The sequence below is a fragment of the Apis florea genome, unplaced genomic scaffold (genome assembly GCF_048593485.1).
Source record: "Apis florea isolate Af1SG1 unplaced genomic scaffold, ASM4859348v1 contig_3587_pilon, whole genome shotgun sequence".
NCBI lineage: Eukaryota > Metazoa > Arthropoda > Insecta > Hymenoptera > Apidae > Apis > Apis florea.
This window is the reverse complement of record NW_028256789.1, coordinates 3,424,180-3,452,031: the sequence shown is the minus strand read 5'-3', so window position 1 is coordinate 3,452,031 and position 27,852 is coordinate 3,424,180. Positions and strand designations below refer to the sequence as shown.

The 27,852-nt window shown below is 44.9% G+C and overlaps 1 long non-coding RNA gene across 5 annotated transcripts in view; it reads left to right on the top strand.

Moving 5' to 3' along the window:
* The window catches only part of LOC100866718 (uncharacterized), a 271,606-nt gene that overhangs the window by 142,493 nt on the left and 101,261 nt on the right, over positions 1-27,852 (top strand). For 2 of the 5 annotated variants that reach the window (XR_015294144.1, XR_015294146.1), the window contains one exon: positions 24,890-26,287. The exons of 1 other annotated variant lie outside the window; for it this stretch is intronic. This is a non-coding gene — a long non-coding RNA (uncharacterized LOC100866718). Of the gene's footprint in view, positions 1-19,529; positions 20,179-23,756; positions 23,899-24,889; positions 26,288-27,852 lie in introns of those variants that run through there. 2 more of the 5 variants (XR_015294147.1, XR_015294148.1) reach the window with 2 other exon arrangements.

The following is a 27,852-nucleotide window of genomic DNA, read 5'->3' as shown; positions in this document are numbered from 1 at the left end:
TGTAAGGAAGCCCTTCTCGTTCACAGGCGCGTCGTGAAAGAGCAAGATCGGGGAACAAAAAGCGGAAGGAACGGAGGTACAAGAGGACGAGGAAGGAGGAGGAGGAGGAGGAGGAGGAGAAGGAATGAGAATAAGAAGAAGAGGCAAAAGGTATCCAATCATCCAGCCAGCAACCAGAGAGAGAGAGAGAGAGAGAGAGAGAGGAGGGCGGCGATCGTCCGAATAATATTTCCACGTGCGCGCGGATATACTTTGGCCGAGAAGGGGAGGAGGGAAGAGGCTGTGGTTTGAGGCGGGAAAAATCGCGGGGCGGAGGGGAGGAGGGGGAGAAAATAATATCTCCGTTAGCCGGTGAATGTAGGACTCAAGATAGCAGACTCGAGGATATATATTTTTTTTTCTTTTTTTTTTTTTTTTTTTTTTTCACGGTTAAATGGGTCGGCTGTCTTGAGTCCGCGGATTCATCTTGCGGATTCCTTTCAGGATGCAAGCACGGCCTATTCAGGGAACGGGTCGAGACGAAGGGATATGTTGGTACGGCATTTAAAATCCTCGACCGCGGCAGGGGGATCTTTTGGATCAATTGGCTGAAAAGCGTTGCTTGATTTTCTTTTTTTTCTTCTTCCTCCTCCTCCTCCTCCTCCTTCTTTCTCCCCTTTTTTTTCTCCGCCCGATTTCTCCGTACTACTGCATTATCATATTCATCGGTTCAACCCTCCAGACTTCGTCGACTTCTCTTTTTCTTTCGCTCTCTTTGTCTCTCTCTCTCTCTATTTCCGTCTTACGATATTTTTATATCTCCCCTTATTGCCAGGCCGATTTTAATCCGAGTCGAAATTTTGACTTTCGACGATTTTTTTAACGAATAACGCTCTTCCGAGAATATACAGTTAGCGAAGTAATTTCTTGGCGTTTTTTCTTTTCTACGCTCTTCAACGAAGACTTCCGGTGACGCGAAGCGACTTTCTTAACGCTCGTTTACGCCTTTCTATACCCGTAACATGCAAGAATGAGCACGTTAAATGCAAGAATGTTAATTAACAAGCTCCACGCGAGACGGAGAATCATGAACGCACAATCGGATACAACCTCGTACGTACATACTCGTTAACAATTACGACGTCGGGGATCTTATATATACCCCTCATATATGTGTTTCTTGGTACGGAGGACCAAGTGTTTTCTCCACGATTCGCGGGAAGAAGAGGCGTGCCGCGAATCGCGGACCTCGAGCCAACCGATCCTTCCCATTCAAACCTCTCGTTTACCCTTTCCACCCGCTTCCGCCGAATAATAATTATCTCAATTCTACGAAAATCTCGCGACGCCCATTTCCAACGCCGATTCATCGCCGCGTTCAACACCACCGATCGTAATTTCGTGCCGAAAATCTTTTCTTCTTCTTCTTCTTCTTCTTCTTCCTTCCTTCCTTTCGTTCGTTCGTTCGTTCGTTCGCGAATCTTCTCTCGAATCGTACGTCGAGGTGTACGTCGCGGAGGAGAGATACGTGTCTGTACAAGATCGAGAACGAGAGGGAGAGGGAGGAAGAATCGAAAAGACAAGAGAGATATCGTGGTTGATCCGGGATCAGGGTGGAAGAGGGGGAGGTGGACGGAGAGGAAGAGAGCGAAAAAGAGGGACGACGAGCAGCCGACCGGACCATTCAAAGTTCCCAGGAGGCAACAAAGGGCCAGCAACGAGCTGATCAAATTATCCAATTCATTTGAATTGGCGAGCGAGCGAGCGAATAAGTGCTCGCCGTTACCAAGAGGTCCACTTCACCGCTTTCGAGCACCATCCGTCCAGCTATGAGACGCTACCGTCCAAATTTATGCACGTTCCGCAACCGCCGCGATACACAACACACCACCTCCCCCTCTCTTTCAAAGGGATATTTCGTGTTCCGGGAGGATCGGTGGTTAGTTGGAGGAAAGAAAAAAGAAGAAGAAGAAGAAGAAAAACGCATCCCTTTTCTTGCCCTTGTCTCGCCTCGAATAAGGAAACGATTCCTCGTTTTCCTGCGCAAAATAAATGAATTTATTTTCCTTTTTTTTTTTTTTTTCCTCCTCGCGAATACGCGATTTTTTCAATCGCCATTTACGAGAAATTTCTAAAAAGATATCCACCAGTTGTAACGGAGGATGAGAAGGATGAATGGATAAACAAATAAATAAATAAATAAATTCTCGTGCTGGATTAAATTAAATATTTGTATGAAAGAGTGGGAGGAGGGAGAATTATTGTTGGTCGTTGAAACGGAGGCGTTTCTCGATTCAAAAATTCGAGAGAAGACGAGGGAAGGATCGCGGAGGAAAGCCTGTGGCAGAGGAAGAAAACGTTAAACGACAATCTCGACGTCGAACGTCGACGTTCAGGAAGCTGGGAGGAGGTCGTCCCCCTTCAAACCCCCCCCTCCTGCCGGCCCTCCTTCTCGTCATATTTAATAACCCAGCCGCATACACGTTCACCAAGGTCCACGTACGGGCATTAAACTCGGCCGAGTGCGGAGGTTCGTTACGTACAATGCACCGCTGATTGACCAACCAGATCCGCCCTGAAGTGGCGCACGGTTGCCGTCGCAATATCGGATCACACCGTTGCCCCAATTGTCAGCGCCGCTATCTTTCCTTCTCCTCCTCCTCTCCTCTTCCTTCTCTCTCTCCGACGTATTTTCGCCACCGACGAAGCCGATTCCTTCGGTGTCGTCGATTTGTCGATGCCGTCCAACTCGATCCATTCCTCTCCCTCCCCCGCGCCTCGAAAGTGAAGTTAAACCGAATCGAATCGAATCGAATCGAATCGAATCGAATCGAATCGAATTTGTTTAACGTTGCGAAGGAAACTCGGAGGAAACGAAGTTTTTCCGGAGTTTAATCGCCCCTTTATATTCTCCCCTTCTTTTTCTTCTTTTTCTTTTTTTTACTTTTTTCTTTTTTTTGTGTGTGTTTTTGTTTTTGTTTTTTTGTACGACGCGATAATTCAATCGAGAAACCGAAGGATTTATAGTCTTGACGAGAATCTCTACGCTTCCGACGTATCATCGATTCCGACGGTGTTGGAAAAAGGGGGGAGGGAGGGGATGATATGGGGTTAGGGGAGGAGGGACTATAAATAAGAGTACGCGTCATGCGACGATAATTCGTCTTCGCTTGCTCGACACCTCGGGCTATCCCCCACCCTCTTTTAAAATTATTATCGGCCTGGAAGAGTCGATGAAAAAAACCTCGAATTCTGTGTGCGCGCGCGCGGTGTCGAAGGAGCGGGATGAAAAGGGCTTCCGGGTAGACAGAGGGAGAGAAACAAAAAGAGAAACAAACAAGCCCGATGGAGAAAGCGGCGTTGGGTGGTGCAAACAAGCGGAGGAGTCGAAAAATCAGCTTGCCTCGTTAAATCCGGCGGAATGACGGAGCTGTCCCTCTTTCAAATAAATATATCGGCTCCCTAAATATTTATGAACTCGTCGTGAGCAACTACGAATCTGCAAAATCGATTCGACGGTATTACACGTATTACGAGGCGAGAGAGAGAGAAAAAGTTGTTGCCAGATTTATTTATACTTTAAAAAAACTTGGACATTTCGAACATCAAACCATCGGATCAATGTCAATACCCGATCGAACGTTTCACGCGATCCATCCTGTTAATCGCGTGACGCAAACGACTCGTGGTCCAAGCGAGTTGGCCACGAGAATCGGGGATAAAAGGCGGGAAAGCAAAAGGCAGCACGATCCCCGCGGCAATCGTGCACCGGTGTCGTAATCAATGTTGTGATACGACGTTAAGCGGGCATCAAGTGGGCTGGCAGACCCCTGGCCGCGCACGCGGAACCGGGAATAGCGTCAGAAACCCTCTCCCCCTGTGTATGGGACAGGAGATGGGGCGTCGGGATAGAGCGGCGGCGGGGGTTTGGGTAACCAACTCGTGAAATTCAATTACCGAGTCCGCGGGGGTGGCCCTTGCCGAGAAACGTGCGGGAGAGGGTGGCGGTGCACAAGTCGGGGAGAGGAGGAGGGTTGGAGGTGAAAAGGGAGGAAGGATTTGAGTGACAGCCGAGAAGGAGAAGCTGGCTGACGCGCGGGCCTAACTCTCGCCTATCTAACGTCGAATCTTACACCCTCCTTTCGCCCCTCTCTCTCTCTCTCTCTTCCTCCCCCCTTCCTCGGGTCGAAGAATCGAGAAACCAACCCCCCCGAGAAAGGGGAGATAGCAAAATTGAAATTGTACCTACCGATATATATATATATATATATAGTGTATCGGTGTGTACGGTTCGGTCCCATTCGATTCGATCAGATGATTTCTGTTGAGGGAGAAATCTAGAGCGAGGAGAGATACGCGAGAATTTGTTGAGAGAGAATTTTTATATTATTCTATATTTACCATCACGTTCGATCTTGGAACGAGAATGAAAAGAAGGCGGGTCGAGATAAATTAAAATTACGTAGATGGTAAGGGATGTCCAGATCACGGATATTATTTTCTTTCGAACTTTCTTGTGAATAACAGAATATATATATATGCGTAGAAGAGTATGCGTTGGAGAAGATTTCAGAAGATTTTTCGCGCGACGCACGCCTCTCTAAGAAGCGTAGGCGTATCGTGGAATCGGACAGTTATCGATAAGACGATCGAATAGCGGAGGAGCGAAGGGACCGGCTCGCATGGCTAGAAACCATGGCTCGCGTCGCATCGGTTTCATCCTCGGCCGAGCAATGATCATTCTCTCCCCACGTGGTGGACGTGCGGGACGACTGACAGACTGGAGGCTTCGCGTTCATTAGCTAGCTATTCAGTTCAACGGGCCAACTGGCGAGGGTGGATTCTGACTCCGGTGGCTGTTGGAATGTCCGACATGTTACTCTATCCTCGCACATAATTACACCGAGCCTTCGCAGCCTCCGTGAGTCCGCCCTTGCGCCACCGTTCACCTTTCCCCTATCCCCCTCCTTCCCCTCGGCTCCGCTCTCCGGGAATAAAATCACAGCCTTCCGGCGGCTGTGATCACCATCATCCGTCCAGCATCTGCTTTAACACCATCGTTCAAAGCTTTGGAAATAGTTTACGATTATCATCGCTACGGCGAAAATCGATTTTCTCTCGGTTTTTGGATTCTTAGATTTATCTCGAGATACGCGTATAGATTGGGGGAGTGGGGGAGGGGGCGGGAAGGACTCGTTTCGCTCGAAGAAAATTATTTACGCCGAAAGTAAGGAAAAGACGATAGGATTTCTTCCTCGACGAAGTCGTAAGGGAATCGTGTGGAAACGGATTGTGGAATTGCGAAAACGAAAACGGAACGGGTTTGTGTTATTAAACAGGTACGGGTTTCGTGTTCTTACGATTTTGCGTAATAAGATATTATCTCGACACGAGGTAAACGAGGTATTGAAACCTCGAAGCGGAGAGAAATCCGCAGAAGCATAATATAAACCACGTACGATCGATAGCAGTTTGGCGAGATTTTAGCTCCGCGATTAAACGCGATACCTGATGATTCTAAATCCTCGAGCGAAAGTTTTTCCCTTTTTATTTTTTCGCGTTTTTATTTCCTTTTTTTTTTTTTTTTTTTCTTTTTATTTCACTGACCCAAGCCGAGAAGGGGAAGGAAGAGGATAAAGAGGGCGCGCTACTTACAAGGGTCCAGTGACGAGGAAGAGGGCCGCCGCCACATTGTCTGCCGATTCTTCGAGGATGACTGGTCGTATTGAAAAACCGGAATCCCGAGGAGCGCTAATGTGGCATAACACTGGAGGCTGTGTCTAAATCTCTCTTCTAAAAAAAAAAAAAAAAAAAAAAAACGTTCCGAACGTTTTCTTCCCCGACCTACGCGATCCCCGCACGTGTTGTATATCGACGTACGAAATCGATTCTCCGGAGCGTGGTCGCTAATTAAAATTCGCGTCATTTATTTCTCGATGAATCACGATGAGAAGCGTATTGAACCGTCTCTAAGTGGGAGTGCGATTGCGAAATATTTCTTTTTCGGGATTAAAAAAGAAGAAGAGAAAGAGAGAGAGAGAGAACAGAGAAGAGAATCTTATTCGATCGACTTTGAAGAAATATTTTCTTCGAATTATTTCCCTCGGATTTTCCTCGAACCTCAGGACGACGAGAATCAATCAGAACACTCGAACGACCCATGATCCCATCGGTGGATCCCGGTACCGCGAATTCGAAGGACCCTCGTACGTCAACCGCAATCGTCCCAATAAAAATATTTCCTCCCCTGGCATGTGGAACGTGGATTTTCTTCCCGAAGAAAGGGATCGAGGAAGAAATAGCTTCTCTCCTCGAAAATATTTCCCTGTGCAATAGAGGACATTTCGATTTTCCCTCCTCCCTCCTTATCCAATTCCATCCTTAAAAAATATCGATACCCCTTTTTTCTTTCTCTCGATCTTTCCCAAACTAATCTACTACTAATATCGTAATATATATATATTCGAATTAAGGATGAGTTTTTTACCGTGTCGATCGATCGAGATCGAGAAACAAGGAATCGGACGGGGCAAATTCGATTGGAAAGGAGGGATAGCAGAAACGCGAGTGAAAAGAATAATTTTTTCACTCGTGTGTTCTAATAGAGGCGCGTGACGATGCAATATCCCCGCGACCTTTGCGCGTTCACTTTCCTCTCCTCCCTCGTGCGGACAGATCTCTCTCGTAAGAGAGAGAAAGAGAGAGAGAGAGAGAGAGAGATTAACGAGTTAGGCTGGTGCGTTTATCCGTCCACGAGTCGACGCGTCGCGAACGAGCAAAGAGAGAAGAAAGACGGTGGGTGGAGGAGTGGCGAGCGTTCCTCCTCGCTAGATAATTACGATCCGTGGCGCGCGTCTGTTTCTAAAGAGAAAGAGAGAGAGAGAGAGAGAGAGAGAGAGAAGTGTTTGGCCAGGGTGAAGTCGCTTACACGCCCATTTACCAACGGGCGTGGCGGTAATTTATTTCGACAAGCGGCGAAACCGTGTTTTTCGCACCTCTCGAGCTGGATCTCTTGCCAACTTGCTTCCGGAGAACGCGTTTCTATAATTCTTTCAATCTCCTTCCAACCTCCAGAGGAGGATACAATCGCGTCGACTCGCTTCTCGTCGAAATTCCGAGCGAACAAAATACGATCTATTTTCCAAAAAAAAAAAAAAAAAAAAGAAAAAGGAAGAGAGAAGATGACATCTCGAAGAATCGATCCACTGTGAGAAGAATATAAAAAAAGAAAAAATGGAAGGAGCGGTGTCACCTTCTCCGAAATTGGCGCGAAAACGAGGGCGCAGGGAGGCGCGCCACGGGGTTCGACCACGCCGTGAGAAAACGAATATCTCGCTCACCTCTCCGCTACCTGCACGTGCTATGCTCCAAGAGGGCAAACTTTGACACGAGTGTACCCGCTCCACTGTGTGTGTGTGTGTGGGTGCTGCAGACTCGCGCGCGGAAGGGATCCATGGGTTGTCGTTGGCGTGGCACAGAAGGTTGTTGCAGCGGATGGACCCGACACAAGGAATCCGGCCTACAAAAGATTCCGCCGCGAACCGGCCACCACCGCCGCTCTTCCCTCCATTCATTCGCCCTCGACTCAATGTAGATTTTTCCCATAGGTAAGGCTGCGATCGAGAAGGTGAGCGTGTCGTGGTGAGAGGGGGTGGAGAGGGCCCAGGTAAGAGAACCCCACGAGGGGGGCGAGAGGTAGTGGGCCGTGTACACGCAGCCCGGAAATCTCTACTTACTCGAGGGACGTTCAATGCCTCTCTTCTCCACCCCCTATCCCAATCCCTCCTTTTCTTCTCCGCGTGTTTCCCTCTCCCTTCCTTCCTTCCGTGGTCCGTGCCCTCTCGTTTTGTTCCTCTCGCTCCCGCGAGAAGCCTATACAGAAGGCTGCCTCCTACTTTTGTGTAGTTATTAGTAGCAGGGAAGGCCGAATCTCGCAAGCTAGATCTCTCTCCTCTACCCACCACTTATCCGTCGCCCACTACTAGCGTCTCCCTCGAGGGGGGGTCGACGCTTTTGCGAGAACCCCTTTTTTTGATCGATCGATTTCCATCGGGGTACCCTACTTTTTCTTTTTCTCTCTCTCTCTCTTTTTTGTTTCTTTCGATTCCAAAGGAATTCCTCTTTGTTGGCGGTGGGGCGCTCGAGATCAACGGGATCGATCGATCTCCTCGAGATAACGCTTCCATTCGACCTTTGTTTCGCGGTTTCTCCATCGCGCTCCTCCGATCTCTCCGCCCTTTAACCCTCGTTTACGTGATTACGGGGGATGCTCGAGCAGAGTTACGAACGATACGGGTTTATATTTTAAATAATCGTATCGCGGGTTTCTTATCCGAATTACGAATGTAAGATTTCTTTTTATTCTGTTATTGTTTTATTCTCGTACGAAATTAATCGAGAGCCACCATTTTTTTGAAGATCGAGTCGAATTCATTCTCACGAATCTTTCTCGTAACTTTTTAACGATTCTCGGGTCAAAAGTGGTGAGTGGTGATTATTCGGGTGATAATTTCGAACGATAAAACGAGCCTCGTTTAACCCTTCTCTCTCTATATTCTTTAACGATTCGAATCGAGAATAAACACTTACCTTGGAATTTAGATTTGGGTGAGTATTTTTCGAAGACCACGAGAGGAGGGTGGTCGACAGGAAGGAAAAATTTCCCCAGGAATCGTGGATCACGGATCGGAAGAAAGAAATCGTGAGAAGCGATCTCGTTTTTCCAGGACAGGGGCTCGGTTGAAAAGATCCCGTTTCCGTTCCTCGAGTCCAGTCCTCTTTCTTCGCGTCGGTCTATATTTTGACGGAGGGTGAACACCCCTCGCCACGGTCCATTTTGATTCGCGATTACAACGAGGAGTGGTGGGGGAAGGGAGCAAAGGGCGAGGAAACTACGATGGACAGATAATGGACGGTGTACACACCGAGAGGGTTGGCCAAATTCATCGTCTATGGAACTGTTTAATTTGTCCTTTGTACCCCTCCTTCCGGCTGTATCAGCGTCGTTGATCTCGCGACTGATCAGAGAGGAGGAGCCCGATCCCTCGACTCGATAAGGAAAGGGCTCCGCTATAATTTGGGGTGTTAATGACGGGCGATAAAGAAAATTTTAGATGGAAACACGGATCCACTTTCTCGATCGATTCTCCTCGAAGAGGGGAGGAGGAACGAGAAGTGTTTCAGAGAACTTTTTTCACGGATCGTGTACGCTAATCGATTATCTGTCCCGTATCTCGCGTATATTTCTCATCGCTCGGGAATATTATATTTTTCTTTCCGCTTGTTTATCCGTGTCGCGAGAATCCGTCTCAAGTCGGCCGTGACAACCGACAACCGACTCCGAGGAATCGTCCGTCATAAATTATCGTAGTCGAAGAAAAAAAAAAAAGAAAAAAGCGTGCACCAGGATCGGACGAATACATTTGAATTTTTTTTCAGATCCTGTATTTCTTTCCCATTTATTATCATAATACGGATGGGTGTAATGCCATTTTTACGAATGTTCGAGGAACAGTTTTTCAATCAAATATCGCCATAATTTTGTCATAAATATATATATATTTATATATACATACATAGGTTCGATTTACACGGTTCACAATACAGCTAATATTTAAAGAGGTTGAACACCAGGCAGACCAGAAACAAGGCCATCCTCCTCCTAATTGGTCCATTCCGGGTAATTAATGGCCCGTTAATTAACGCCGACAGACGCATCATCAACATCCTCCTCGCGCAGGTGCGCCATTCTCTCATGCCCTTTGCTCCCAATCTCCTGCCATCTTTGTCTCTCTCTCTTTCTCTCTCTTTTTCTCTTTCTCTCTCGAGGCCAGTTTTTCTCTCGAGGTAACGAGAATGATTTATCAAAACTCGTGGAAGAACTCGTGGCCACGGTTCAAACGCTCACTCCCTCCCCCCCCCTCCCCTTTCCAAAAGATATTCTAAATATTTTCGAATATTGGATGGTGGGGGGGGAAGGGGGGACTCGTTCAGGGGGGTCGAAGAGCAAGCATTTCCGCGAGCAACTTCCCTTTAGGCAATCGGATCGAGGCACAAATCTCGAGTACTTATTCTTGTTCGAAAAGGAAACTTCACCTGCCATTGAACGTGTACCGATCTCTCCTCCTCACCTGTTGCGTATTGTTGCACTCTCGAGGCAACCCGATTTGCACGGTGAATGCACTTACGGCCGTCTATCGAGGACCTCGTATGAAAAACGCGGTCTCGCAGGCTTTTCCCCAAAAAAAAGAAAGAGAGAGAGAGAGAGAGAGAGAGAGAGAGAGAGAGAAGGAGGGTCGAACTCGCGCGCGCGTGTACGCGTGCGTCCTTTTCATCGCGAATTCTATTCATACCGACGAACTTCATAGAAACGCGCCACCGATTGTTCGGCCGCCTCTTGATCTTGATTCCCACCCGGTCCAAGTCAACTTGCCTCGTCGATCTTTTTATTGGAAACGCGTTCGAATAACGCCTATGGCTTTTCGTTCTTTTCACGCTTCCTTTGGGGTGTGGATCATCGTTTAAGGGGAAATAAAATGGGATCTGTTTAAGGTATCTAGCGGTTAAAGGGAGAAACTTAATAGACGTATTTCGAATATTCTTCAGATAGACAGGTTTTATCGAGGCAAGGGTATTTGCATTCCGAGGTATACAAATAAATGTTACGCGCGTTATCCGTGTTTTTTTCACTTTGGTTCGTTTTCTTCGCCTCGCCTCGAAAAATAAATTCTACTCTTTACGGATATTTTACGGTACAGAGTATAATAATTTTCTTATTTTTCGTCTTCTCTCGAAAAACTGTTCGAAAAATAACGAATCTTCATCTTCCTTTTCCTTTCCAATCAGTGTTGAATTAATAATTTCGAAAAATAAAGAAACTATTGTACAATCCAGTATTTTTTAAATAATCAAGTCAACAAACTGCACATGGATGAGGGACGAGGATACATGGACGGCATGCTGAAAAATCGTAGGATTAATTTTTATTCGGAAGAAATCCCTCCTCTCTCTCCTCCCATCGATTCCGCATCGTTGCCCACAAATCGAATTCTGGAAAGTGCATGGATAGCCGTGAAAATCGAACGAGCTTATAAACATTCGACGTGCCGCGCTCTGCCCCCCCTCCCCCTCTCCCTCCCTTAATCTCGTCTGTCGCCACCCTTTCCGAACCCTCTCGCGTTGACAATTACCCCGCGTTTTACACTTGATTTGGCAAACAACCGAGGCGCGGACCCGATCTCTCGAGCAACCGCCTCTCTCTCTCTCTCTCTCTCTCTCTCTTCGCGCTCTCGATGAATTATTGCCGAGGAAAGTTTTTCCACCTCGCCCCTCGCTTCGAATCTCAAGCGTGGAACGCGTTTCAATTTTCCCCTCCCAACGATTCCGCCAACTTTTCCACGTTGCGTTGCGTTGCGTTGCGTTTCGTTGCGCGAGTTTCGAACCGATTCCTTCGAGATTCCGTCGAGGGAAACTCGAACTTGAAGACATTGGATCGAGGGGGATGCAGATTCTTCGAGAGTCTTTTTGAAAAATGTTATTGGGGAGAAATTTTTTTTTTTTTTAATGGAAAAAACTTGGTTCGATAGTCGAGAAAGAATGAAAGAAAGAAAGAAAGAAGAGCAGTGGAAGAAGGATGGTGTAGAGAGGGGGGATCTTTTTGCTTAAAAATCGGTGAATTACCTGGTAGAATTTTAGGAAAAGAGGGATGGGATAGTGAAAGATGGTGGCGCAACGCTGTCTGGTCCGTTTCGCCCAGGTAAACGGATGCTCGGAGTGCCAGGTGTTGACCTGGTCGGGGCGAAAAATATATAAATTATCCTCGGTGAGTTCGAGGAACACCCCGGGGTGAAAATTTACGAGCCAATTAATCGTAATATCGACGGGTCGGCGACGCGTTCACGACTACCGCTCCGCTTCTTCTCTCGCCACGTTGTTTCTCTTTTCCGGGGCGGAAAAGATCGGAGATAACGTCTCCGCCCGTTGTCTCAATTCGACACACCAGCGTCTCGAAAAAAAAGGGAAAAAGAAAAAAAGAACACGCATGGATTTCCTTCCGTCCGTGCAAATATTGATCGCAAAGGGAGAATAATGATCGAGATAATAAATGGAGGATAATCCGAGCGTTCGTCCAAATATTTTTTTTCACGCGAAATTCCATCCCTAACTTCTTCGTCCATCCCGAACAATTCCAACGACGGTTCTTCGAATTTTCTCGCGAGAGATTCTTGCGATACTCTGGGATTTCGCGTGCGAAAATATAAAAAAGGGGGGAGAATCGAGAGAGGAGGACAGCTCTCTCGAAAAAACCCGTAAAATGGCAAGTAAAACGCAGAAGGCGTTTAAGAGAAGAGAGAAGACCGGCCTTCACAGCCGTGAAATTCGGCGGTCGAGACACCTGCAAACCGATCTCTCGGTTCGAACGGCCGGGCCAGGCGATGATTTATGCCTTCAGCAGGTGGAAAGACGACGGGGAAGGTAAGGAGAGGGAAGGTAAGGCTCGCAAGGAGAGGAAGTGAACCGAGAGCGAGGAAGAAGAAGCACGCGGTTTTTCGAAAGTGCGCGGCGAGCGGCCTTTGTTGGGCGGGATTTTGCGATTCGCTAGGCCATTTCGAATATTCCCCGGGTCCCATGGAGACCCGAGGATCCTCGCGACTAATAGGCTTTTCCCTTGGTCGAGATTCGTCCTTCGTGAAAAATCTTGGAGGATGGTGGATGTTGGCTCGCGGCTCGAACCAACCATTCGTTGCCATGCGCTTCTCTCTCTCTCTCTCTCTCTCTCTCTCTCTGCTAGCGAGATTCAAGTAAGTAAGAAAGTAAGTAAGTAAGTAAGTAAGTACGTGGAACACGAGATCCGACGGGATAATACGGTTTACCGGGATCGCGCGATCCTTTCGTCATAAAGAGGATCCCTGAAAAAACATTCTCCCTTGAATGCTTCTCGAGGTGGCGCCTTTGTTTGCTCGCCTGTCCTAAAAACGCAGAACTGTTGTTTTTATAAAAGGGATACCGTCTTCTAGACTGTTATTCGGAACAGTGTTACACAGTTTCAATAGGAAATGCCCGATTCAACGGGTACACGATATATTTTTTCTTCTCTCTTCTCCTTTTAACTTTTTCCCTTTTTTCGTATATATAAAATTTAAACATATTCCCAAATTAATTCGTCGTCAATTTAGCACACGCATAAAATCGAATGTATCGTCGGCAAAATATTTATTATTATTGACGTAACGTAACGTCTAAATTGTTACGACTATTCCGCGAATTATCGAAATTATCGTGTGTGTATCCGTGTCGGTCTCGAGCGTCGTGTTATTAAACAAGCGTAACACTCGTAACAGATATTCGAGGAATTTGTTAATATTTATAAACCGAACAGTTCGCTAGCTAGAGCGAGTCTCTCTCTCTCTCTCCATGCTTGTTCTCGTACGAAATTCGGCACAGGCATCGTATCGTTCGCCACCGAGAGATAGTTTGTGTCGCGCCCCCGATCGCCGCCATTCATCTCCATCGTTTGCCCGTCCAACTATGGAAAAACAGTGGCAAAAGAGTGATCACCTGTTGCTAGGGAATAAAATAATCGGCGGACAGTGCGTCACATGGGGAATTATTTTCGTTATATTCCGCCCCCCCCCCCGAATATATACACATATAGTATCGGCGGATAAAATTTTTCGACGTACGGCCGCGCATTCGTATCGACGATTACATTATTATACGAGATATATGTATATATATGTATACACGTATATACACACGTATACGCGCGCGTGATTTTCCGTGTACGATAAATCATGGACGAATCCGGGATAGGAGGGGAGGGGAGGCGACGTTGGTGGAAAAAACGAGAACGCGTCGAAACGCGGGGGATAAACGATCCGTTGAAAATTATACCGGCATATTCGACCGGGTATCAACCCGCGCTTTTATTGTCCCGAAATGTCTGGCGCATCGATCAAAATCCCGTGCAAAGCATCGCATTACTGCATCCCGATACCGAATCGAATAACCGTCGGATGATGAAAGGGCGGCTTTTAAAAAAAAATTGGTGTAATTGTGTCCGGAGAATTTGAAGAATCGTCGAATTGTTGGTGAATTAAGAACGGAAGATAGAAAAAGAGGAAGAAGAAGAAGAAGAAGAAGAAGGGAGGGAGAATTAATAAATCGACGATCGACGAAGAGAGAGAGAGAGAGAGAAGTTTTGGTGGCGCGTGGGAAAAGAGGGTGTCTCCTGCAAGAGTTAATGAGCATAATCCCTGTCACCCTGACGAGCTGAGATTAGAAGAGGATCCCATCCGGACGACGAGGAGGACGACGGACGGGATCGTGCCACCTGTGTCCTGGGTGCCGGGTGGTGGTGTCCTGCGGCGTGGCACACCTATTCAAAACCGAGGAGAAGAGAGAAGAGAGAGAGAGGGGGGGGAGGGGAGGGCAGTTCTCTCTCTGTACACGGGAGAGTACTGTTTGCCAAGGAACAGCGCGGAACAACCGGTGGATGGAGATGGTGGCAGAAGGAGAGGAGGCAGAGAGTCGCGCGAGTAAGAATAACCGCTTGGCAAACAAAGGGTCCACCGCGATAACGAACCTGTCGACGCGGGCCTCGAACTCGTTCCGAACTCGTTTCCGTTCTCCTGGGTGGGGAGAAAAATCGTTAACTCGTTGCACCTAGGGTTGCAACAACGCTCTTGCAGACGCGCCGATCGTGCTTGGCGGATTTTCGGCCGCTGGAAATTTTCGACCGGATTTTTTTCTATAACTCTCGCTCGTGGATCGTGGACGAGCTTCTTGCAGGGAGTGGGGGGGGGGGGGGAATTTCTTTCTCGAAGGAAAGGAAGATTTTAAGGAGGGAAAATATTCGGGGAATTCGGGATCGAAGAATCCCGAAGAAGAAAAATAATAATCCAAAGATTGAAAGTAAATCGAGTTTTATTTGAATATGAATACAGAAGGGAGTTTGTACAATTTTTTTGTATCGATACAAAATCGTGCGTGTATTTATACCGAATACGTGCATATTTTCAATATTGTATAATCATCGGATAGATCTCGAAAACGTGAGATTCTCCAAACGCGGCGTTTTGCGGTCCACGAGGTGTTCTCTTTCGAGGGATAGGGACGAAATTCGAGGAGCCGTTTCTCCCACGATTATTTCCTCGCTCCGGAGGCGGGCTCGAATAGCAGAGGTCCAGAGATGTCCTTTCGAGATGACCGCTGCGAGATGGTGAATGAAATTCCTGGCCGCCATTCACCTCGACCTCGTCTTGCTACGAGATCATCGATAACCTTCTCGTATTTATTCCCGTGTCGTCAACTTTTTTCTCTCCTCCCTCATTCCGTTTTGCAAACTTTTCTCCCAGAAGGAAACTCTCGAAACTCTTGTGCACGATGCTTCCTCAAAAAAAAAAAAAAAAAAAAATCGTATCCCTTTAAAATCTCAGGAAAAAAGAAAAGAAGATATTAGATATTTAAACAAGGTTTCATATTTCGATCTTTACATTCGTTTCTCGCGAAGGGAAAGAAGATTGTCGAGCGAAAAAAATCGATGGAAAAGATTTGGCAAAAATTTCCATCGGAATTTAGGCGAGTGTTGAAAAATTGTCAACGATCTCCGCGTGGATGGTAAATTCCATTCCGAGGCTGGGAATTTAGCGCGTATTTCCCGGTATTTTGGCGATCAGGTAGCAGCAGGCCGGCTTTCCATTCACAGCTTCCCACAGGTTCTCGCAGTTTCCACGAAATGGCTTTCCACGCGCGGCGAAGAAAAGGGCTTGCAGCGGTTGTGTGAAACCGGTGAAAATATCGGATCGCCTTCGTTTCCACCGTCTTTGTCTCATCGGGTCCCTCCTCTTTTTTGCCGGAATAACGAGCGAGCGGGGGGGGGCAAAATCGGGAGCGTTGTTGGATCCTCCTCGTCGTTGGTTCCAGGGGTCGTCGAACCGAGAGAGTGGTGTGGAGGGTGAATCCCTCGAATTAAGGAACGACGAAGAAGAACAAGAAGAGGCGAGGAGGAGGAGGAGAGCTGTGAAAAGGAGAAGAGGAGAAAAATATAGGAGAGGAAAAAAAAAAAAATAAAATAAAAGTGAAACGATTTCGGTAGCGGTATCGTGTTACCACTCTTTTTTGCCCCTCGTACCTGAAATTACCTGGAGTCGCAAGGCGATTCCTACGCCCCTGTTCGATGGCCGGGGGTGAAACGGAGGGAAGGAGAGGCGGCGGGTCGAGAGAGACAAGGGAGGACATGCGATCGGTCGACAGCTATACCGAGAGAAGAAGGATGTCTCTGGAAGGGTGCCACTACGCTCAATCGTAACTCGTTAACACGGCCATTGAACGAACGGCGGATGAAACGGCCACGATTCTTGTCTGGTTGGAAAAAAAAAAAAAAAAAAAGAAAGAAAGGAAGGAAAAAAATAAAGTAAAATAAAATAGCGAAAGGTAAACAATTTTCTGGTCGATTCAGAACCACGTGATTTCCATTGTGAGAGGAGTCTAGTCTAGATAGTCTGGAGGAATGGATATCGAGAAACAGGGGGAGGGGAGTAGTAATCCTTTATTTTACCCTTCCTTCTCTTTCTCCCGTTTCATTCCGTTTTATTATTCCGCGAAACGGTGGAGAAATCGATAGAGAGGTTAAGGAGATGGCGATAGATAGATCCTAGGATGGGGAGGGAGCAGCACGATCAATTCCCAATTTGTCTTTCACTTTTGACGGGACGGAATTCCTGGCCGGATTATCGAAAGTGTCGAATGAAAGGGCTCGGCCACAGAGGCATTACCGAGTCGAGAGGAGAGGAGTCTATTGAAGGACAGCGGTGTCTCGATTGCAAGTTCAACGATTCCGGTGTATCGACCGGTCCTTAATGGCCGGTCGAATGGTAAATGGATCCAAACAGCGGCTAATCGTGTGCCTGCCTCTTATGAATCAGCGCGCTGGAAGCCACCCCTCTCCACGTCATTGAATCCCGGCTGAAACGCGAATCTGAGAATGCATCGGCGGCGCATCGGCGTGATCAACGGTAACGCTCTCGAAACAATTTCGAAACGGGAATTTTATTAATTTCGAGTCGAGTGATTGAAATATTTTTCAAAAAAAAAAAAAAAAATATTTCGTCCTGTAAACAAGAATTGTTCTAATCGATAAAAATCGATGTGATGAGATTAAAAAAGGAAAGAAAGAAAGAAAGAAAGAAAGAAAGGAAAAAACAGAAGGGGAAAAAAGTGATTAACGCAGACGACGAGAAAGAGTAAAAAAAAAATATAGGAGAGGAGAAAGGAATAAAAAAGAAAAGAGGGTTAAAGGGGGGAGAGAAAAAAGAGCGGAACGCAGGGGCGAGCAACGCCCCCGTCCGCCGACGTATCGCGTTCTCCAAGAGCAGATGTTCCCCAATTCTACCGAGTTTCGGCACGGGCTGATTGACAGTTGAATAGCCTTGGCCAAGACTACCTGGGGACTCGTGGTGTCCTTACATCCTTCTTCCAAACTGCATGTAAGTAATCGTTAGTCGGTGTAATGCCAAACCGTTAGCCCTCATCGAGGCCTTGTTACCTATTATCGAAACATCCATATATTCTTGGTCGTAAACTAAACGGTCCAATAATCCCTGCACATCAATTATAGAATATTACCCTCCAGTTCTTCATAATTCTTCATTCCCAATAAACACTTGCGCACGGAAGAACGGTAATAAAATTTTAAGCTGCCGAGCACCTTGTTAAAACTTTGTATGGAAAATAGAAGGTCGTAGAAAGGTGAAAGGAAAACTTTCTATTTCGAAGGATTAACTCGAAACGTCGTGTGTCGTGGCGACAACGCTTATTATTCAGAAGAATCACATTTTGAATTTTCGAAGAATAGAAGAACGTTATTTATTACGGCGCTACTATTGGTTCTTCGACCATGGATGGTATGGAAAGATTCTCGATCGAAGATCGTTATTATCCGTTGCGATTCGACATGTCGAGGCGATTTCCTTTGTTCGAGGAACACCCACGATAAACTGACATAATCGAAGGGTCGATGTTCGGCTGGCTTACGATATGTCTGAGAGCTCATCGGACTGCAGGGCGCTCGATATGCGATAACCGATAAGCCGCCAAGTGCACCCGGTGTCACTGGATATACGGACATCGCGATATCTCTATCTTTTCTCGCGATCAATTGCAACGTTGGTAAACGTCCTTATCTCGCACTTGGATCCCTGCCTTCCATATACCTATATAATATCTATCTCTATTGATTGCGTTTAAATTTCCATACGAAATCCATACGCTTTACACGCGCCGATATGGAAACGAGAGTCCGGCCAACGTATCGAGAGACTTCCCATTATTACGATTATCCTCTGGCGCGAATAAAGAAAGAAAGATGGGAAAAAAATTATTTCACCACGAATCCCTCTCTTTCTCTCTTTCTCCCCTTTGCCCATATAAACCAACGTCGACGATTTACGGAAGAAAAAGAAGAAATAGAAGAAGAAGAAGTAGAAGAAAAAAGGAATAGGATGTAAAGAGTGTAGGTACGACGCCATTGAGGAAGTTTCCTCCAACGAAAAGCGTGTAGAATTCAGGACACGAGAACGTGGCAAGAAACTCGGGCAAAAATGTTGGAGCGCCGATGCAAAAATACGTATATATAGGGGGAGGGAGGTTGGACGAGAGAGAGAGAGAGAGAGAGTGGATGGTGGTTACACGCGAGAGGAGAGGACGTTTAACGTGGATGGCCTCGGGGGTATAGTAGACGTTGCTCGGCGATAGCAATGTCACGGTGGCCACCGGAAATAGCCGGCACTATCAGCCACCCCGCCGGAAGAAGCGCCGTCACCGCAGAAAGAGTTCCAATCTTCTATTCAGCACGTTCTTCTTCGCCCTCCTCCTCCTCCACCCATCGTATTCTTCCTCTCTCTCTCTCCTCTTTTCCGCCGTGTCCACCCCTCGCTTCCTCCCCCTCCCTCTATGCACGGCGGTCTCAGTGTGTTGGGCCGATACAACGTCTCGACGAGAATGGACCGGAGCCGTTTCCACCCCAAAAAGAAGGACGAAAGGGGTGGTAGAAGATGGCCGGAAGCACGAAAGAAAGCAGATGCCCCGACAACCCCGACTTATCTACGCTACCCCCTATCCTGTCCTTCTTTTTCTCCTCTCGTGCTTCCTCACACCCCTCACGCCACCTTCTTTCCTGCCGTCGAATATTTCCGTATCGTAGATCGGACGTTTGTGGAGGATGCGTTGTTTCTGCGGAGAAACCACCCTTTCCATTAACTCGCGATTTATTATCTTTATTTAGAGAAGATTATTAGAGATTCGGGAAACGTTCGATCGAAAACCACCCCTTTCTCCCTCTCCCTCCTGAATAACGATTTCCCATTTTCCTCGCTCCTTCGCCTCGAGCTTTGGGTTCCGGGCGTTTATATTTGTATTTATTTCGCGGGGTGAATGGGGTTCGGTTGACAGGGAAGAACGATTAAGATTAAAATCGTTTTTCGGGATTAATTCGCTACGCGGAGGAGATGGAGGGCGTGGAGGCGCGACTTGTCTCTTTTTTCGTTTTCCAGCAAACCCATTGCCGAGTAAGTAGCCGAGCTACTACTAGCTGGAAGCTGCGGGGTGATACATCATGGGGTGTCAACGAGTGTCCCCGCCGCTGTAATCTCGCATCCATCAACCCCTCCGCAGGACGAAGGGACGTCCGTCCTTACGACGACGACGTTTCCCTGATCGATGTCCACGAAAGCAACCTCGAAGCAGCAACCTCACCTACGACGACCTTTGCACGAATTTCCCCCTCCCCCCTCCCCCTCTCCTTTCTCTTTCTCCCTCCTCGTCAAGGATCAATCGGTTTTTTCTCGGCGGACTCGATTTTCATTTATCTTTTCCTATCTGAAGGCTGGCATCGTCATCGTGACACCCTTGCTTCCTCGGTGTTCTCTGACCCCTTTTCCATCTTGAATTTTCCTATTCCCAATGGAAATTTCCTATTCGACGGATTATTGCTGTAAATATTTTCATAAATTGTATACCGTTACCGATGTTCGTGTAATTGTTCGTGCAGATGTTTTAAAGATGGATGGAAATGAAGGGAGGGTAATAAAGAGTAATAAATCATATTGACTCGAGGAGGATTTAAGAAGAGGAAAATAGAGAAATCGTTTACATATTGTGGAATATTTTGTACTGAACAGTAATTAAAGGTATAGAAATTTATTAGTTGGTTGTAATACGTGAATGAGCGATCTATAACCGCCATAATCGTTACAATAACTTAAAATGTGGAAACGGTATTCTTTTTCCCCGTTAAAGAGGTGATTCTATTATTTGTGATAAACCGGAATGGTCCATCAATCGTTGCAGTAAGTAATAAAATTTGTCAGTTTATTTTAGTTGGAGAACAGGTATAAAGAAAACAATGAAGAGAATGGAAGGAACAGATAAACGGTTTACATCTGTGCACGTGTCCGTTATTAATTGCCATTCCATGAAGTTAGAATTAGGGGTAAGGATTATATATCCCTTTGCCCATAAATATCTATCATGATAGATATATTGATTTGAATGGATAATTGGCCAATTGCATTCTTCACGGATAATCTCCCTTTTAACTTTCTTACCTACGAGATTATCAACTACCTGATAATAATATTAACTGTAACTGAAAAAAAAAAAAAAGGAAAAAGAAAAATTGGTGAATAAAAGTCCCGTTTCTTTCCGTTTATTCAACTCCGATCTCTGGTTATTTAAACAATTACCGAAACGATTAATTCAACCTGTTGTACGAAACAATGACGGAAAACGAGCAGAAAAATCCGACGATACTTGAGAGATAATTATTTTTCAACGAGCGTTAGAAGCGTTTGTTAATATAATGTCGCTTCGACCGACTTGTCGAAACTTCCCTTTTTCTCCCCCGTCCCTCTCCCTTTTTTCTCGATTCGCCCGCAAAAATATTAGCGAACAACGTATTCTTTTTGAGGCTAGACGGAAAGGGTTGGGAAAAAAGAGAGAGAGAGAGAGAATAAGGAAAAGGGGAAACAAATTTTTCGGCGCAGCGAAAACGACGAAGTCCGGGTGGTTCCCTATTTTATTTCCACCTCGCAACTACTCGACGTACCACGAAATTATTAAAGTGGTAGACCGTTCAAGCATCGCACAAGTGGCGCGCACGGGCGGGCCGAGTTTTTCACCGGTGCTTGGCCAAAAAATTCGGCGCGTATTACCCAAAAGCCGACGGCGCAGGCGCCATTTTCGCCCACGCCGCTTGACCCTGAATTATTCAAGAACTCGAAGACCCGACGAGGACTTCATAAAAATTGCAGCCACCGTGATTGCCGTGGGTTTCGCTCAGCTGAAAGGTAGACGGAGAGAAAAGACCTCCTTCTCCTCCTCGTCGACCAAGGCGACGAAGGCGAGGAGCAGCAGGAGGAGGAGGACGAAGAGGCACGCGAGATCCCGCGCCACGCTAAGTAAAAGGGTGGAAGAAGGAGAGAGAGGAGTTTTTCAAATTTACCCCTGGCCTCTGATGATCGACGCCATCTTCCTTCATTCACCGACCGCCTTCTTTTTAACGTAGGGCCGGTTGTGTGCGTGCGCGCGCGAAATAGGGCGATTAAGTATGTCGCGCGAGGGATGCCTACGTGAAACAAGCCTTGTCTATAATTCAACGATAAACAGGGACCGGGCAAACATTCGAGAGAGGGTTGAAAGCGTGTTTGTTTGCACGACGTGAACGAAGAGAACGAAGGCCTCGTTGATAAATACGATATCAACGTCGGTTCCTTCGAGTGCAACGTATTCTCGGAGAAGCTGGAGGAACGTCGTTCGTTATCGTCGATTCTTTGCCTCGATGGCAAGAGATCTCGCCTTAAATTCTCGCTTCTTTCGGATTTTTCGGAAAACGAGAAAACGAAAAAAAGATTCGAGAAATACGTGTGCGACACGATCGATCGGTCGAAATCTCTCCCCTCGTGTCACCAACCCCTTAAGCCCCGCAAACCCACCCACACGATATGTAAAGGGTGTGTTTAGAATCTAACTAAGGGGATTTTAGAGTAGCGATTCGTAACAGTCGCCGTTACGTACACGGTATAATGCGGAAATCGTGTCGCGGAAGTCAAACTATGCAGGAAATAAATATTCCCTTCGACGACCAAGGAATTCCTGCTGTGTTTCTCGTCGCGTTTTCTTACGAGCGAAAAATCCCGCTTCTAACAATGATGATTTCGTGATTAAAAAGAGGTTTTTTTTTTTTTTAATTCTCGATTAGAAATCCAATTTTTGTTCAATCAATGTTTCATAACGATAATCGATAATTGTTACTTCGGTCATTCCCTTACGAACGAGTATAAAATTCCTTGGAGCAAACACCGAGGATATTTTTAGAGTTTAGAAAGTTTAACGTTGAATAATGTTGCTCCCTTGGGAAAAAGGGAGATGGAAGAAGGGGGTGGTTGGCCCTCCACTGCGCTCCCCCACGGGTAATAAAACGGCAATTTAATTCATACACTTGATAAAGCTGGCCAAGTTTGGGAAGCTGGCGAAAGTCAAACGAACAGAAGGGCTTATTTTGCAAATCATCACCCCGCGGTAATAAAGTTTCCCGAGTCGAGACGAGAAGAGAACCGCAAGAGAACAAAGATGAACCTGGCCACCCTTTTCACGTTATTGTCGCCATAAATCTTCCCTTCCGAATTCTATTACCTTTTCGAATTTTTTTTTTTTTCTTTTCTTTTGACCTTATTCAAACAAAACTTCCTTCCTCGAAAGATTAAATTCATCCCGTCCGATAAAAGATGAATCGAATTCGAATTTATATTTATATCGATTAAGTGGAGGAGCGAAAGTGGAGGAGCGTGGAGAGCATGATTTGAAACTGAAATCGTAAATCAGCGAGGAGAGCATATCTCGCGCAAATTGAGAACCCATGGCAACGGGTCCGGCTGGGCCGCTTCGCACAGGGGTTGAAACGAAGGTGAAGGGGGTTTTTCAGGGGTGCTCGCAGGGTGGTTAGTGGCATTCATCGCGATGCAGATGGCTTCCACCCCTCACGCCGCCTCGACGGAGGGAGAGAGAGAGAGACACGAGGGAACGAGAGGGAGACAGGGGTTGGATGCTGCGCGTATACGCACTTTTTCCCGCGTCTCTCTCCTCCTTTCCTACCTTTTTCACCCTCTTTCATCCGCTCTCCACAATCCTTCGCTCTCTTCTTGTTTCTTCTACTTTATCCTCTTTACCCGTCCATTCTCCTCTTTCTTCTCAATTCTCTCCTCGTTTTTTCTCCTTGGCCTTGCAATTTCGCGTAATATGCGCATTACGCTCGCCCTATCTATCATATTTTCGCTCTCTTTCTCGCTATTGTCGTCCATGGAAGAATTAATTTTTTCGCAAAGAAAAAAAAAAAAGAGAGAATGAAAGAAAGAAAGGAAACAAAAGGGGATCGAGGAAGAAGCAAACTTCGATGATTCTTGTCATTTCGAAATTTTATTAAAATTCATTCAATTCTACAAAAAAAAAAAAAAAAAAAAAGTATCGTAGAAAAATTCGATTTTCTCTGTCATTTTTCCTAGCCTATTTTTAATATCTCTTCAGCCGATCCTTCTCATCCTTCCCTCAACTGGCACTTGATCCAGTAGTGTAAAAATTGCGCGGAGAGGTTCGCGCGTCACGCAAAGGGGGTCTCGGCTTATCAACAGGTAAACGAGTACAACCCCCTCCGCGCCTCTATTTTCGCTCGGTGGAAAGTGGAACAATGATGATGGCGTTCGCCTTACACGCACGATTTCTCCTAGGTCACAACAACGGTGCCCGATCTCGAACAAACGAGACGCCTCGGATTTAATCCTCGTTTACTTGCAACGACTCGATCTCCTACCCTCCCTTTTGCCCACCGCAGCGAAGCATCGTCTTCTCTGGCTCGTGAGTATATATATATATATAATATATGTATGTACATATATGTCTTCCATACCAGATAGAGCTCCCCTGTATTTACCTGTCACCTCGATGACGATTCTGACGAGGGTATCTACCCTTCGGCGTGTACCCTTCGTCCTTGACGCGATTCCAAGCCCAAGAGTCGTGCGCCATCGAGGCCCCTGGATCGTCCTCGTGAATCGTGCCAAACTCGTCCAAGGAGCGGCCGCACGTTGCGCATTGTGCTCGAGAGCAGCAATTTATTGTGTATTTGAAATTATGCAGTCGAGTGGCTGCCGTCTGCCTCCGAGATGGCTACTTTGCACGTCGATTCCATTCTTTCCTCTCCTTCTCCTTCTCTTCCCTTCTTCTTGTGTACATAAAATATAATATAGTAGCAAGATTTAGACGTTATCGGTTAGCCAATAGTCGACAATCGACGATTAAACCGAGGAGAATTTAAATATGAGGGGAGGGATATTGACGAAAGCATCAATCTCGAGGTACGCGTCAGAGCGAGTGGGATAGAGCAAGTCCCCACGGCGTAAATCGGCGTGGAACGATGAGCGGCGCGGCTGCGAAAAAAAGGAGCAAATCGAGAGGTAATTATTTATCATCGATCTCGGTCGGCGCGCTCATTAGCGAGCTGCCGTGCACGCGGCTCGCTAAATTATTTTCTCTCCCCCTTCCTCCCCCGCTGCTGCCCCGCCTCTCTAAGCCGGCCGAGGGGAGGGAGGGAATCGTAACATTTTTCACGAAGATTAATCGAGTCGACAAACGGGTTCGATCGTTGAATAATCAATCGAGGCGAGGTGGCGCGTTTATAAATAAATCGAGTACCGGCCGATTCCTCCGCTACCTCCGATTTGCATATCCAGCATAGTTCCAACGCGACCAACGAGACTCACTCCTCCATCTCCCCCCCTCCCTCCCTCCCTCTTTATCCTTTTTTCTTCCTTTTTTTTTTTTTTTTTTTTTTTTTTTTCCCTTTTCTTTTCTTTTCTTCCAGAGAGGCAGCCAGAGCGGAGATGCCCCGATTGTCATGAAAATTCTCGGCTGGAGAACGTGTCCGACGCGCCAATGACGTGCTCGAAGGGGGGGGGCACGGGCCTAGAAAAAATGGGTTAGGCGGAGGGGATTCGAGAAATTGGCATAAATGAGATTGATACGACTTTAAGTTACTCGACTTGGATCGATCGTGAGCAAGATGAGGAGACAGCCAGAGAGAGAGAGAGGGAGCGGAGGGGGAAATAAGAGAGAAAGTGGTGGATCCTTGGGCCACCTCTCTCGAGCTACTCGTCACGCCACTTTGCGCGCCCTGAACAGACAGGAGCAAGCAGGAGTAGAGGAGAGAGTTCGGCAAGGTACGCCCATGCCGTTGACCGACGCGATGCTCACCTTCCATTATGACAACGCCATGGAACGTGTTTTGCGGATAATGACGATGGAACGAGAACTCGGTGGTGGCTGCTCCACGCCGGATCGAAATTTCAACTGGGGATGGCTGCAAGTGTCTACTACCAACAGCCCTACGACGAATCTTTTAGTCGTTATGTATAAATTTTTTTTTTTTTTTTTTTCTTTTTCGCGCGACAGTTGTATTTTAAATATTGTATATTGTAAATTGTATTTGTAAATTGTAACGCGAAATAATTAACACATTGGGGATCAGTGTAGTTTCATTAGCTTTATTTTCGAATATGTTTCGATAAATATTTTTTTTTTTAAATTTTGATAACAAAACTGATATCTCGAATTTTTTCTCGTGATCAATGTGTTAATTATTTCGCGAAATTTTGAACTGTTATAATTTAGCGAGAAAATCATACAAGGATCTATCTCGGCTCGTTGTAAAGGGTAAAGCTTCTACTTTTACATTTCTTGATTAAAAATTTTTATAAAAATTCTTTTATATCGAGGAATGAAAAATTTATAAATTTTATAAGTTTTATGATTCTTTATATATATATAGAATTCGTTTCATTCGATAAATTTGTAGAAGAAAGCTTTCCCTTTACAATGATCCCTGAAAAGTTTACGTATGATTTTTTATCGTCATTTGAATTAAATGTAAATGCAATCAGTAATAGAACAATATGTATGCATTTATTCATTGTACGCTATATTCTTCTAGTAAATACTTGTACGTTTAATGTGTGCTTAATATTTAATGCACATTTAGAAAATAAAATAAACGTTTTTTTTTATTATTTCTTGACAATTTCTATATACATCTTTTGATAATTTTTTACTATTGCATTACCACATATTAAGCACACATTAAACAATTATTATATTATATTATAAGTTTATACAACCCCAAAATAGTTAAGTTAATTGTTAATTAGAAAATATGTAATTTTAATCGCAAATTATATTCAATAAACGTTATTTTTCAACAAATAAACGTGTTTTTCATTTAAAAAACATGTATTCCCAAGCCTACATCCCTCTCAGTCCTTTAGATTTAAGTAAATTGTTAAAAAACTTAAAAAAATCAGAGTTTCGTAAGATGCGTATACAAAAGGTAAGTATAAAGTAAGTATAAGGTAAGTATGATTTTATTAAAAAAGTTAAAAAATTCATCAAACACTTAGAATTTTTAACCAATTTTATATAAATTTAAAATTCTGGGCAGTTGAAATTTTGCTATGTTTACAAACATTGGTTTGTTTATTTACATTTTCAATGTTTATTTACATTCTCGGTTTGTTTATTTACATTTTCAATGTTTATTTACAAAATTTTTCGAAAATTTTAAAATTTCTGGGCCCCGGGAGTTGAAAATTCGGTTTGTTTACAAACTTTGGTTTGTTTATTTACATTTTCAATGTTTATTTACATTCTCGGTTTGTTTATTTACATTTTCAATGTTTATTTACAAAATTTTTCGAAAATTTTAAAATTTCTGGGCCCCGGGAGTTGAAAATTCGATTTGTTTACAAACTTTGGTTTGTTTATTTACATTTTCAATGTTTATTTACATTCTCGGTTTGTTTATTTACATTTTCAATGTTTATTTACAAAATTTTTCGAAAATTTTAAAATTTCTGGGCCCCGGGAGTTGAAAATTCGGTTTGTTTACAAACTTTGGTTTGTTTATTTACATTTTCAATGTTTGTTTACATTCTCGGTTTGTTTATTTACATTTTCAATGTTTATTTACAAAATTTTTCGAAAATTTTAAAATTTCTGGGCCCCGGGAGTTGAAAATTCGGTTTGTTTACAAACTTTGGTTTGTTTATTTACATTTTCAATGTTTGTTTACATTCTCGGTTTGTTTATTTACATTTTCAATGTTTATTTACAAAAATTTTCGAAAATTTAAAATTATCGAAATTTATGAAATAGATTGAAACTTTTGACCGAAAATACGACTTTGTATTAGGAGAATATAACTTGATAGGAGGTCGTTCAAATTTTTCTGGGAAATTCAAATTCTTGAAATTTTCGAAATTCGTGAACGAGAATAAATTTTTGGCCGAAAATACGACTTTGTATTAGGAGAATATAACTTGATAGGAGGTCGATCAAATTTTTCTGGGAAATTCAAATTCTTGAAATTTTCGAAATTCGTGAACGAGAATAAATTTTTGGCCGAAAATACGACTTTGTATTAGGAGAATATAACTTGATAGGAGGTCGTTCAAATTTTTCTGGGAAATTCAAATTCTTGAAATTTTCGAAATTCGTGAACGAGAATAAATTTTTGGCCGAAAATACGACTTTGTATTAGGAGAATATAACTTGATAGGAGGTCGATCAAATTTTTCTGGGAAATTCAAATTTTTGAAATTTTCGAAATTCGTGAACGAGAATAAATTTTTGGCCGAAAATACGACTTTGTATTAGGAGAATATAACTTGATAGGAGGTCGATCAAATTTTTCTGGGAAATTCAAATTTTTGAAATTTTCGAAATTCGTGAACGAGAATAAATTTTTGGCCGAAAATACGACTTTTTATTAGGAGA